Source organism: Lissotriton vulgaris, chromosome 2_1, assembly GCF_964263255.1.
Source record: "Lissotriton vulgaris chromosome 2_1, aLisVul1.2, whole genome shotgun sequence".
Classification (NCBI taxonomy): domain Eukaryota; kingdom Metazoa; phylum Chordata; class Amphibia; order Caudata; family Salamandridae; genus Lissotriton; species Lissotriton vulgaris.
In genome coordinates this window covers 494,942,640-494,955,138 of record NC_141687.1, presented here as the reverse complement: position 1 = coordinate 494,955,138, position 12,499 = coordinate 494,942,640, and positions in this window count along the sequence as shown.

Genomic DNA, 12,499 nt, shown 5'->3' with positions numbered 1-12,499 from the left:
GAACACCGGAACAATGACTGATGTTAACCAGGAATCAGGGACCCTACTTTCACAGATGGCATTAAACACATTCATTAAAATCCTTGCCCAAAACTGAGGGAAATGGCGATAGAAATCAGCCGGAACCCCATCAGGGCCTGGGGCTTTATTTTTGGACATATCCCGTATGGCCTTTTCTATCTCTACATTATTGAAGGTAATTGGGGCTCCAGGTGGATTAATGATGGGTTCTGATACCAATGAGTAAGAATCCTGCTCATAGATCCCCTTAAAGTGCGTCAACCATTTTCCGTCGGGGATAACGCAATCTAGTGCTGAGTTGTTATCCTCAGAGAAAAAGGGGTGATTTGCCGTTGTCCAAAGTTTATCACAGTCAAATAGCACCTCCACAGAGAGGAGTTTATCCCAGGCCTCTTCCTTTATTTCTTTCTTGAGCATCATGATTGCCCTTTTATACTCCTTCCTTAGCACACTAATTGTTCTGTTATTTCTAGGTTTACGTTTCAACTCCTCAAGGAGAGAGCTATGAGCTTGGGAACAATTTTTATCTAACAATCTTTCCACTCTAACAGATGATTTCCCATTTTTAACTCTCAGATCTTTAGCGACCTGCTGGCAAATAGCAGCATAAGCGTCAATTACTGTCGCACTTTGAGCAGTAGTATCAAGGCAGATTGCCAGATAAGCATCTGCCTTATTGAAAAAATCCTCATAAAATACTTTGCAGTCCACCTTCGACCATTTAAGCCTCCTGCCCTGGTCCTTAACTACCAGGTGCCCAACCTCCTTAATCAATACATCCTGTGTTCCCACTCCTGCCTCTAGTTGCACCTCTAGGATAACAGGGTTATGGTCACTAAAGGCAGATGGCACTGCTATATATGATAGAGTACTTAATAACACCAAATGTTTTAATAAATATGTAATCAATCACGGTGCCTGACTCTGTGCCCTTAAAGGTAACAGTCCTAGCACCCCTCTCATTTACCTCAGGCTCGCTTAAATTCATAGAGGCTAAAAATTCCTCTAGGGCATTACCATGAATATTGTGCTCAAAATGGGAATGGGCCTCCCCCGGAGGTCCAAAATCATCCTCAGTTTGGCAATGTAAATCACATAAATGTAGGTTAAAATCTCCCATTAAAATAATTTCAAAAACCGAATTGTGTTTTGCTTTATAATCTGACAGAAATCTATCAAGAGTAATAATGTGCTGATTCAATAGCACACCCTCCTTTACGTTATAAAAATTTATCAAAAGTATTTTTGTCTGATTGGGCATCTCCCACTCCACCATTAAGACATTTTTTGAGCCTGTCTCCACCTTGGTTCGAGAACCTCTCAACCTTAATGAAGTAAGCAGGATTAAACCTCCTTTTGTTCTACCCGCTATCCCTGGAGTAGCAGGCACAACAAAACTAGTATACCCATTCAGACAGCAAAACTCTGCAGGATCCCATGTTTCCTGCAGAGCAATGATATCAAAATCGGTTATATAGTCCAACCATATAGGGTCATTCCATTTAGCCCTAGTACCCGCAATATTCTAGCTCACCATTCGACACAATGTACCTTGCTTATCTTGGGGCGTAATGTCTTGGGGTTGTAGACTACCATCCATTAGTCAGTCGATTTCCTCTAAATCTGACAATGGAGCTAAATGATTATGCAAGGGTATGTCTATCCTCCCTGCACTTCCAAGATTGTACTTAGTGGAAAATGGGTTAGTGGTTGTGACTACAATGAGCGTAATACCTCCTCCACTTTTGGGATTGGGATTGATAGTCAGGCCATTGGAAAGTAATGTAGGTATCATTAAATCTCTATCATCTGTTGCTATGTGTGCAGGGGTGGGAAAATTCCTAGGGCGTCTGTTTTTGGGGGGGGTAAAAGAATCCCAATGGTACCGGTCTAATACCGGGAGAACCTAACTCAGAGGCTTCCCAAAACAATCTATGAGCTATGTTTGTTCTATCAAAATTCACCACCACACAATCTCCAGAAATACTTTTGGGACCATGCCCCACCCATCTCACTCTTCTAGCCATGATGACATTAGAGGCTATATCTGGTCCACCACTGCTATAGTGAGCACACAGTTGTTTTGAAAATGTTAATAGCTCGTGAGATGATTCAACCCTATTTTCAGCGAGTGCAGGAACCCCTGTAAATACTGCAACTAGAGGAGCAGCATCTGGGGGCAAATCTAGGTTTTTCCTGGAATATGATCCCTGATTCAATTTCAATCCCCCATGTCTACCATCTACCTCTTCCCTTCTAGCATTTCTAGAGCCTCCCCTCGCAATCCCATCCAAGGGGGCACTACCACCTGGAATGGATGACACAGCATTAGCATTGGTAATACCATCATCACATGACATTAATGATTCACCCACTGGGGCCTGTCCCCTAGATGGGCTAAGAGTAACCATGTGACATTTAGAGCCCCCTTTTATGTCCCTACCCTCCTTCTTGGCCTGGGGATCTTTGGCCTGCTGCCCCTTACATTCTGTGATAAACATTCCAATTTGGTTACTTTTTTCCGCAGGCCATCCACACAGATGTTTAGGGTATCAACAATATCTTTGGCTATGCCCACCAATAGAGGTTCCAATCGGGATATAAACATTTTTTCCACTAGGGCTTCCAAGTTGTGGATAAGATGTGGGTGACTCCCTTGTGGTCTGGATACAGGCTTTAAGGGTTTTGTACATTTCCTAAAATTCCTGCGTTTCCTAGTTTTTCGGGGATCAGGGGAGCCCCGAAGTTCACCTTCAGCCACCGATAGGTCTATTACAGTGTCATTCTCCGTTAGCCCATTGCCTAGTTCTGACCCTCTCATGGGGGTTTCTATAACTACATTAGGTTCCAACGGTACAATAGGCATAGGGGTAATACTACTAGTGACATCATTCTGATCATTAGCAGGTGTAGTCAGGCCCAGTTCTATCTCAGCGTGTGCAATTTCTTTAGACAATACACCCACCGCATAAGTTAGATATGAGATAATACTTTCTGATTGTCTTGGTACTTTTGCTTTTTTACCTTCAGGATCCCCATTACTTGGTTGTTTACGCTTGCCCATTTTAAGATATTTTTATGGGGGTAGCCCAACCCGGCCCCAGCTGGCCCCAGACGGCTACAGACGGCCCGCCCTCTGCCCGGGCTCAGCCCGGCGTCACCCGCGCACGTCCCGTGACGCGGGAGGAGCGGCTTGTTCTTAAGCGCCTTCGGGCACGGGAAACTGACGCTGACGCTGCAGCCGGCATCCCCGGGTTGAAGCAGGGCGCGCTGGGGATTGTAGGCAGCAAGATGGCAGGGACGCTCCCCCCTCTCGGCGGCCACAGGATCAAAAGCTGCGGCGGGGGAGAGCGAAACAGGCAGCCGCGATGTCCAGAGTCCGCACAGGTGAGTGTTTGAGCCGGCAGTACCCCCACAAAGTTTACACCCCCTCTCCCCAGCAGGAGCTGCTTGTTCTTAAGCGTCTCCGGGCACGGGAAACTGACGCTGACGCTGCAGCCGGCGTCCCCAAGTTGAAGCAGGGCACACTGGGGATTGTAGGTGGCAAGATGGCAGGGACTCTCCCCCCTCTCGGCGGCCGCAGGATCAAGAGCGGCGACGGGGGAGTACGAAACAGGCAGCCACGATGTCCAGAGTCCGCACAGGTGAGTGTTTGAGCCAGCAGTGCCCCCACAAACAAATATCACACTGAGACAGTTTAAATATTAATGCCCTGAAACCTCTTTCCGCTGCCCTGAAAATGACTGTAAACAGAATTGGAGATCTGGATCGTCTCCTGCATTTAGTGAAAGACTAGTATCATCTTGATGCCCCCGTTCAAATCACCTCCTTTCACCATCAATCCTAGCATACCTCAATGCTTGATCATCTCACAGCTCTTGTATTTTACCACAATGTCAGACCTCATCTAATTCATCAACTAAACCTGATACAACTATGCCAATAACACACACATCTTCCTAAAACTAAAATCAGAAAGTTCTAGACTCATTAGAACGCTATTGCTGCTAAAACTGCTTCCTAGCTGTCAATGAATGATTGTTGAGTAACCGCCCTAAATTTAACTCTTCCAAACCTGAGAGCCTAATCTGTAGCGAACTGAAGACCATCAACATACACATCTTAAATCCGAATAAGTGATATTTGGACTCCAGCCTTTCCCAGATCCCTCAAGCAAACAAGTCACAAAAAGTGTTTTCTACACCATGGATTTTTTTTAATGCATTATCTCTAATTGAGGCTTCCATTAGAAGCTGCAACCAGGCTACACGAATAGTCATTGCATAGGCCACTTCTCTTCCACCCTTGATGACTGCAGAGAATCCAAAACTCAGCAGCAAGGTTGTTACATCTTTGCCAAACCAATGAAACACAGTACATCAGTGCTTTAACTGCATATCTTTCTCCCTGAAGTAATCGATTTTAACTTCATGTCCCTCTGCATTGCCAACAGGGTAATTTATCAATTATTCATCCGGATGTAGCCCCAAAGATAGTCACAAAACTGAATGCGTCATCCTAGCCTGTAAGGTTGACCTATCATTGCCGCTATCAAAACAACACATTGGTGGATCCTCCTTTTTCATACAAGCAGTATCATTATGGAATCCACTTCTTTCACTGATAGGACATAACAGTGACTACTCTTCCTAATGAAATGATGCAGGATCACATTTACCATTAAATATATTCTATCATCTATTGACAGAGACAGAAAGGTTATTCATGACCATGCTCACTGTGGAGCAGAAATGTATTCCACCAAATGACTGGTAGGCACGACCAGATGCATAACTATCTTCTACTTCGCCTAATACAACCAAAGGCAACTACTTTATCACATCAGAAGTGCACTTAACTACTCCTCACACATTGCACTAAACCACTTCCCCTGAACGTCACACTCAATCCACAATATTCCAACCAGGCAGGACAATACATTAACATAAAGATGATTCATTCTATCTCTCACTCTTCATCAATCCGCTACTTCATTAAGTGATCCAAGTTGGCCTCAGAAGATCAGGTGTCCCATTGTATAGTCAATGCATGTTTTTGCTAAGGCATCTACATGGTGTTTATATGCATTCATGACTGAATGCAAACACCAGAACAAACATTATTGTAAAGTAGCCAATTGATTAACCGGTTATAATATAAAGAAGAAATTATCAAGGCTGGCATAGACTTCCACACTCAAAGTTCACTTTTGTGAATGTAATACACTTCATTTGCTTTCCTGTATCCTATTCAAATTTGAGTGCTACAGTGGAATGTTAAAGGTTGTATAGCCGACTCATGTTTCAGCCCACGTTGGTATGCAGGCTTGGAGCTTTTTCAAGCCTCGGAGGTGCGCTTTACTGATGCCCTGTTGTAAAAACCTTCAGAAGTAAGTGTAAGAAAGATGGATGGATGGATGGAATTCCCTCAATTCCGTTTGACTTGTGACTTTATTTCAAAAGTGGCCTAGTGTAGTTTGAGAATCAATACTGCACTTTTCAAATATGCTTAACTAATTGAACACGTGGTATTTTCACAGAACATGAAAATAATTTTTGGTGTTAACATCTCTACAGACGAAAGCAGTTGGCACATAATATTTTATTAACCGAGAAAATCTGCCATGTTTATTACATTGTGGGACTATTAAAGTGTTTTTTTAATATATTCATTAGCTCCAGACTGTCCATTACTGTCAGTGTGATTTCATTCATAGTTTTAAAACATAACCTTTATCATTATACTGCAACGCTAAATTACATATTTCGTTTAAAGAAATCTACTTGGAAAGGGAACCAATAAGCCAATTTTGAAAAAAGAATGTTTCTTCTCCTGGATGATAAAAATGTGTCTGAATATTAATACCTTAAAATCACTGCAAAAGTTCATCATATTAAAGCGCAAACTGTGCTATTATCAAGAATAGAAGACACACATTTTAACCACATCCATGCTTATGACGAGCCCAGCTCGTCATGAGGCACAGTGGAGCTGTGCTCATGACGAGCTAGGCTTGTCATAAGGGCTGCGGCACTCCCACATGCGGCAAATTCCCCCCCTGTGCAGGCGTTCTGAAGGAGTGGGTGGAGTCATGACGTGTCCAGCTCGTCATCAGCACAGCTTCACTGTGCCTCATGACGAGCTGGACTCGTCATGAGTACCGCGGCGCCGCGGTCCCCCCCCCGCGCCGCGGGGGAATTACCCCCGCTGCGAAGGGGTAAAGTAAATGTTAAACCCAGTGACAATGCAACAATGAAGACAAGAAAGAGTGGTGAAAACAGATATGGCAATGACATTTTATATAGTTAAAAAACTTCGAAGCTAGGGTTTTCAAATTCTCCTTGCAGCAAGTTCTTACAGATCTTAGGGGCAGTTGTATCATCTTTGCAGTTTGCGAGTCCTTAATAGTGAATTTTTGCTATTCACAATAACAATTGCGATTCCTACATATTCCTTATTGCGAATCGCAAATTGCGGTTCGCAATTAAGGAATACCTTTCCATTAATTCCTTTGGACCTAGAGGCCCATAGGAATGAATGGGAAGACATTTGCAATTTGCCCATTTACCCACTAGGTACTCGCAAACTGTGAATGCAATTTCAACGGTGCAAGGGTGACTAAAGGACACCCTGTTGCACACCTGAAATATGCATGTGTGCGCAGGTGGCATAAAAAGTGCATTTTCAGAAGGAAATCGCAAATTTCCACCAACTTGAAGTTGGTGGTAATTTGCGATTTCTTAAGGCAAATTTGTACAACTTGGGTGCTTCCAGAATTGCACACGCACACACGCACCCACACACACACATAAAAGAACCACTGCTTGCTTCCTAAGAAACATTCCTATAACATTTACAAAGGGGAGGGTTTTTCAAAGGGGCACCTGCCCTTTTGCAAATGGATTATCAATCCAACTCAGATGTCTATGGACGTTTCAATGTTTTGCAACAGATTATGGTTGTGTTGGACTTGGCCCTTTTTGCAGGGTCATCCCTGAGCTTTTTGCCTTCCTCCTATATATTTTCTGACCTGTTGTTGGCTATTTTATGCTCCTGGGCACTTTACCACTGCTGTTCAGTGCTAAAGTGCATATGCTCTCCCTACTGTAAATTGATGTATTAATTGGTGATTCCATGATAGACTGTTTGGTTTACTTGTCAGACCCTAGTACAGTGCACTGAGTGTGCCCAGGGCGTGTAAATCCAAATGCTGCTAGTGGGCTTGCAGCACTGGTTGTGCCACCCACAGAAGCGGCTTTGTAAAATGTGTCTAAGGTCTGCCATGGCAGAACCTGCGTGCAGTCTGGTACTGTTATGCTGACTGGACAAGTGCCCCCACTTGCAGTCCCTAAACCTTACCTTTTCTTCATATTAGTCACCCTTATGGTCGGCCCACGGGCAGGGTGCATTGTAAGTAAAAGGTAGGACAAGCCCTGATGTGTGTGGCATGTCCTAATAGTGAATTACAGCCATTTTCCTTTTTCACTACTGCAAGGCTACCTGTTCTCCATAGGCCAGAATTGATTATTAGAATATTACATGTTTTTAATCCTAATAGACTCAGAGTGGTAGAATTTCGAGTTTATTATGCCTGGACTCAGAATAATAAAATACATATTTTAGTGAAGTTTATTTTAATATTCTGTGTTTGCCAATACCACTATTAGAAAGTAGGTATTTGGTTGTGTAAGCATTTAAGCCTACCTCTGCTAGATTGTGTATTCCTTGTCTGGAGTTTGAATGACAGGGCTGGGGTATTCAGGAGACAGAATGAGTCAACCCAGTGGTGAATAGAGAGATCTGCATCTAAATGGGAGGGAGGAGTTGCACCTGGGACATGAATAGGACTGTGCCCGCCCCCACAGTGCTGGCTACACCCCCTGTGGTGTGTCTGATGTCTCTGCCCTGCACACTGAAAGGAGAGAAGGAAGACTGTCAAGAAAGTGCTCCAGGGCTGTTCTTGCCTTCCACAATGCTGCCTCCACCTCCTGTGGGGCGTCTGATGTTCCTGCCCGGCACTGTGAAAGGAAAGGAGAAGTCTGGTAAACAGAGTGCTTCAGAACTGGTTTGGACTGGGCACAGGCCCCTCTCCCCTCAGAGAACAAAGGATTTCGGGGTATAAATATTTGGACCCTGATCCCAAGAAATTCATTCACTTTTGGACTACAAGAAACCTTTGCTGAGGAGAGGAACCTGAAGAAACTGAGGAGAGACTATTCCCAAGCTGAAGGCTGCTTTGGGGATTGGTCTGCAGTGGTGGCCTGACTGACAAAGGAAGGAGAAAGAACTTTGTGGACTTTACTTTCAACTTGTGCAAAAGATCTCCAAGGGCTTGAAAGAGAGCTTTCCCCCTCACTGAAGTCCCAGGACCAGTGGAATTGCTGCTGGACACGCTGTTTCAGTGGCTACAGAGGCAGGGAGCTGTGACCGACTCTCACAGCTGGCCCGTTGTCCTGTAGGCACGTCATCAAGCAACGTCCGCCTCGAACAACGCAAGCTTTGAGCTCACTAACTCTGTCCTGACGCTGTCACCGAGCCGTTGCCTGCACCACGACTGGTGGACACCGCGCCGTGCAACGCATCGATACACCGACTCGTACTGGTCTGGCCGGCGCAGTCGTTGTTGCTGACTTTGAGTCCTGTAAACGCACCAGAGTTGGGCACCACCTCGCACGCTTTGCAACGCACCGCCCGACTCGCACCGCTGTCTGGACTGATCGACGCCAGCTCCCAAACTGTGGCTCTGCGCCGCACCGCAAGCTGAGAGCATCACAACGAAGCACCATCTCGCCCTTGCAACGCACACCTTGGATCCACCGGCTCTGTCAATGGACCACTGCCTGCACCGCATCGAGGGACAACGCGTCCTGCAACACTTTCTTTTTTGCACTGTGACGAACACGGGAACCGGCTCGCACATCCTTGCCGGCTGCCTCAAGTAAAAGGTACTGTGAATGAGTCTGTCGACATTTGAGTAGGCCTGGACCGGTGCAGTCCGCGGGATTTGTTAGACTCTGTGTTCTTTCAGCAACAATGTAGCCGGACAGGGCTACCGACTTGAACAGAACTGTGATTTAAGCCTTTTTTAACCAGAACTCTTGATCTTTAACAGTATTGTGGAATATTTTAGTTGTTTATGGTCTTGTGGTAACTCTAAATAAAAGTTTGCTGCTCGTGCCAAGATACCAAGGCGGTTAGCAGGGGTTATTTTAGGAGTGTAATCCCCTTATACTGACTAGAGGAGAGGGTCCCTATTTGTCACAAGTACCTACGTGTGCCATCTAGAGACCCCTGATTCTAACATTGGTAGTCAGTGGAAGGGAATCTGGATTCGCATTTGTGACTCATGTATAATGATTGGTAAACACTACTTAGTGAGTGCAGACCATAATGCAACAACGTACTTATGATACTTGTTTTTGCCTGGGATCTCCATTTTTTTTAAGTCATGCCTGATTCAACCATCATGGAAGAGGCCACGTCCGTTTCATCTGTTGACTGTGATTGGGAGGAAGAGAAACTAGAAAGGTACAGCAACAACCAGCGCAGGAGCTTCTGCTAAAAAGTTACAAATTTCCATGACCGGACTCTCCAGAAGGGAGCAGTTCCAAAAGGTGTCCAGAAGGGAGGGGTGTAAGTTCCCCATTGGGTAGCAGTGTTTCTGCCAGAGGACTCTCTCCAGAGGAGTTGGCAGACAGGAGAGAAAAGGAGATGCATGAAATGGAGATGGCCAAACTCCAGTTGAGTTTACAACTGGAGTTAGAGAATAGGAAATCGGCCCTAGACGCAAAGAGAATGCAAATGGAGCATGAGTTGATAATGAGGGAGCTTGATTTAGAGCTCGAGAGGCTTGAGGCCATGAGTGTCTCAGCCCAGCAACAAGAAATTTGGGTAGCTCAGGAAGTGAGCTTTGCTGAGTTGGAGGTGGAATCCAGCTCAGATGACAGCAGCAATATTCAGTTATCTACTGCTGAGGGAGTAGTACACACACCCAGAGTTGTGGCACCTGACTTAGAGGGGGTTATCCTACATCAGGAGGTTCAAAGACATGAGGTAGCTCCAGTAATGCGCAGTGTCCCTGAGTGGAAAAGGGTAACTGACTTAGGGGTTTATGGTCCTAGTGGAGAGAGGGACACTCTACTGACTCTAGATGAGAGATGCAGGATGGAGGGTTCCCCCATGGTTGAAGTCCTGGTATGTGAGTGTCAAGACCGCCCAGAAGAGTGTGGGTTGTGTGACAGAGACAGTCAGATACTGTTTTGCCAGTCTCAGGAGAGTGGTGTGGAGTACGTGTGCGAGGCACTGGATGGTAAGGTGAAGGATAGTTGGCTAACCCCTGTAGAGGGCTGTGTAATCCATTTGTGGGAGAGCATATTTTAAGTCCCTGTTTTCCAGAGCTATGCCAACACCTATTAGAGAGTGAGTTCTCTGACCCAAGTGAACTCACGTTGGAGGAAGACCTTTTGGTGGATTCCAGAGGGTAAGGAGAGGCATTTAGGAGTGATTCTAAGAGGAGTGGCTCAGGTATCTTCCAACCCAGAGTGGTGGAAGTGATTCAGAGTAGCCCAGCTATGTCCTGTTGTAGTGATAGGGGTGTAGGAACTCACAGCCTGTCTCGGTGGAGAAGGAGTGAGTGTGGGGCTGCGTGTCCCCAGGTGCCCGAAACCCCGTCTCATGGCCAGGATGGTTCTTTAAGGGAACACCAGGGAGGGAGCCTAGGCTGTCCTGATAGGCTGCCTGTTGAGGAGTATCCCCTAGTGTCTGGTGAACTGGGAGTGTCTGTAAGCAGGCCTCTGTCAGTTCTGGTGTCTGGCAGTGCCACTCCTAAATGAAGGGTGCGGAAGTCCAGAGTGAGGGGTGAGAGGGGGAAAGAGTCCCCAGTGGAAGAACCAGTGGGTCAGGGGCCAACCAGAAGGGCTGCATCACCCATGAATGACCATGGTGACACCACTTCTGTCCTGGGGGATCCTTGCGCACTGTCAGATGGACAGGGGTCGGGTGATGTTCACCAGGCAGACAACCATACAACACATGAGTTATGTGTTACCCTCAGGGGGGCATGGTGCTCCCAAGGAATTCCTGGTTAAGTATGGGCAAATTTTGCTAATTCGCGGTACGCAAATTCACGCGAAAGCGTACTCGCGGTCTGCAAAATACACGAACTTTCGTGATATTGCGAATTTTTTTATTTTTGCGAGTTCGCCGAATTTTTTTTCACTGCGGCTACCGCAAAGTTACCCAGGCAGTCGTATATGGGCGTGGCCATCTTATTTTCACTGTTCGCGTTGAGTATTTCCGTTTCCGGGCGCTAGTTGCATGCTCGTGTTGTGCATAGGTATGGGCGAATTTTGCGAATCTCGCCTTTGCGAGTTTTGCGGATTTGCGATCTCGCAATCCGCAAAATCCGCAAATTCCCGCGAATTTGCGGAATTTTTTTATTTTTTATGTTCGCACGGGTTTCTGCAAGTTCGCAAGGGTTTTGTACAATTTCGCAAATTGCGAAATTGTACAAAACGCGTGGGAACTTGCAGAAACCCGTGTGAACACAATGTGCCCAGTAGGGTATGTGCCTCTTGTGTGAATAAAAGGTCAGAGAAAGCTCAGTTCAGCAGATGAAGAGAAAGAAGCTCGGGTATTGCGCTCATGAAAGTCAAGGATGCAAAGCCTATCCAGCATCACAGCTGATTTTCCACGGTAGATTTGGGAAGAAGGCACACCTGTCCAGCCTCGACGACGCTCACGATTGTTTTTGGGCTAATGAATGAGTCACTGAATTTGAGCATCAACTAGTTCGAGCGACCATGTGTGTGTTACTATGCAATCGCCCCGAAGGGCGCAGGGGTCCCTTGAAGAGCTGCAGACCTGACCTGTGCCCAGCCATGCAACTATTTTACAATGGCGCCAGCAAGCTGCCAGCGCCGTTGTAAAATAGTTACAAAGTTAGCTTGCACAGGAAGCCCTGAGATAAAATAAAGCAGCACCTGTTTCGTTTTATCTAGTAGTTCCTGTGCAAGCTAACTTTGTAACTATTTTACAACGGCGCTGGCAGCTTGCTGGCGCCATTGTAAAATAGTTGCATGAGTGGGGGTTCAACTTTTGAACCCGTTACGTTCGCAGATTTTTTTTTGTGGATTTTGCGGGAAATCCGCAAAATTCGCGGATTGCGGATTTCCCAAAAATCCGCAAAATCCACGAGCGTAACGGATTTCCCGCTCATGCTTAGTTGTGCATTTCCTGTTCCGGGGTGCAATTGCGTGTTCGCGTCCATTTTTGCGTGCTTGCGGGGAAAATATTGCGCAAACTTACCCACGTGGTTGCAATGGGCGCGGCCATCTTGTTTTTCATTCATTGCTATGGTTCTGGGCATGCCTTTTCTATCCTGCTTCAATCTTTGTAATCCTTTGTTTGTTTGAACTTTTTTAAAATCTTTTTTACTCATTATCTATCTCTCTATTTTGGAACATCTATATTTTGTGGT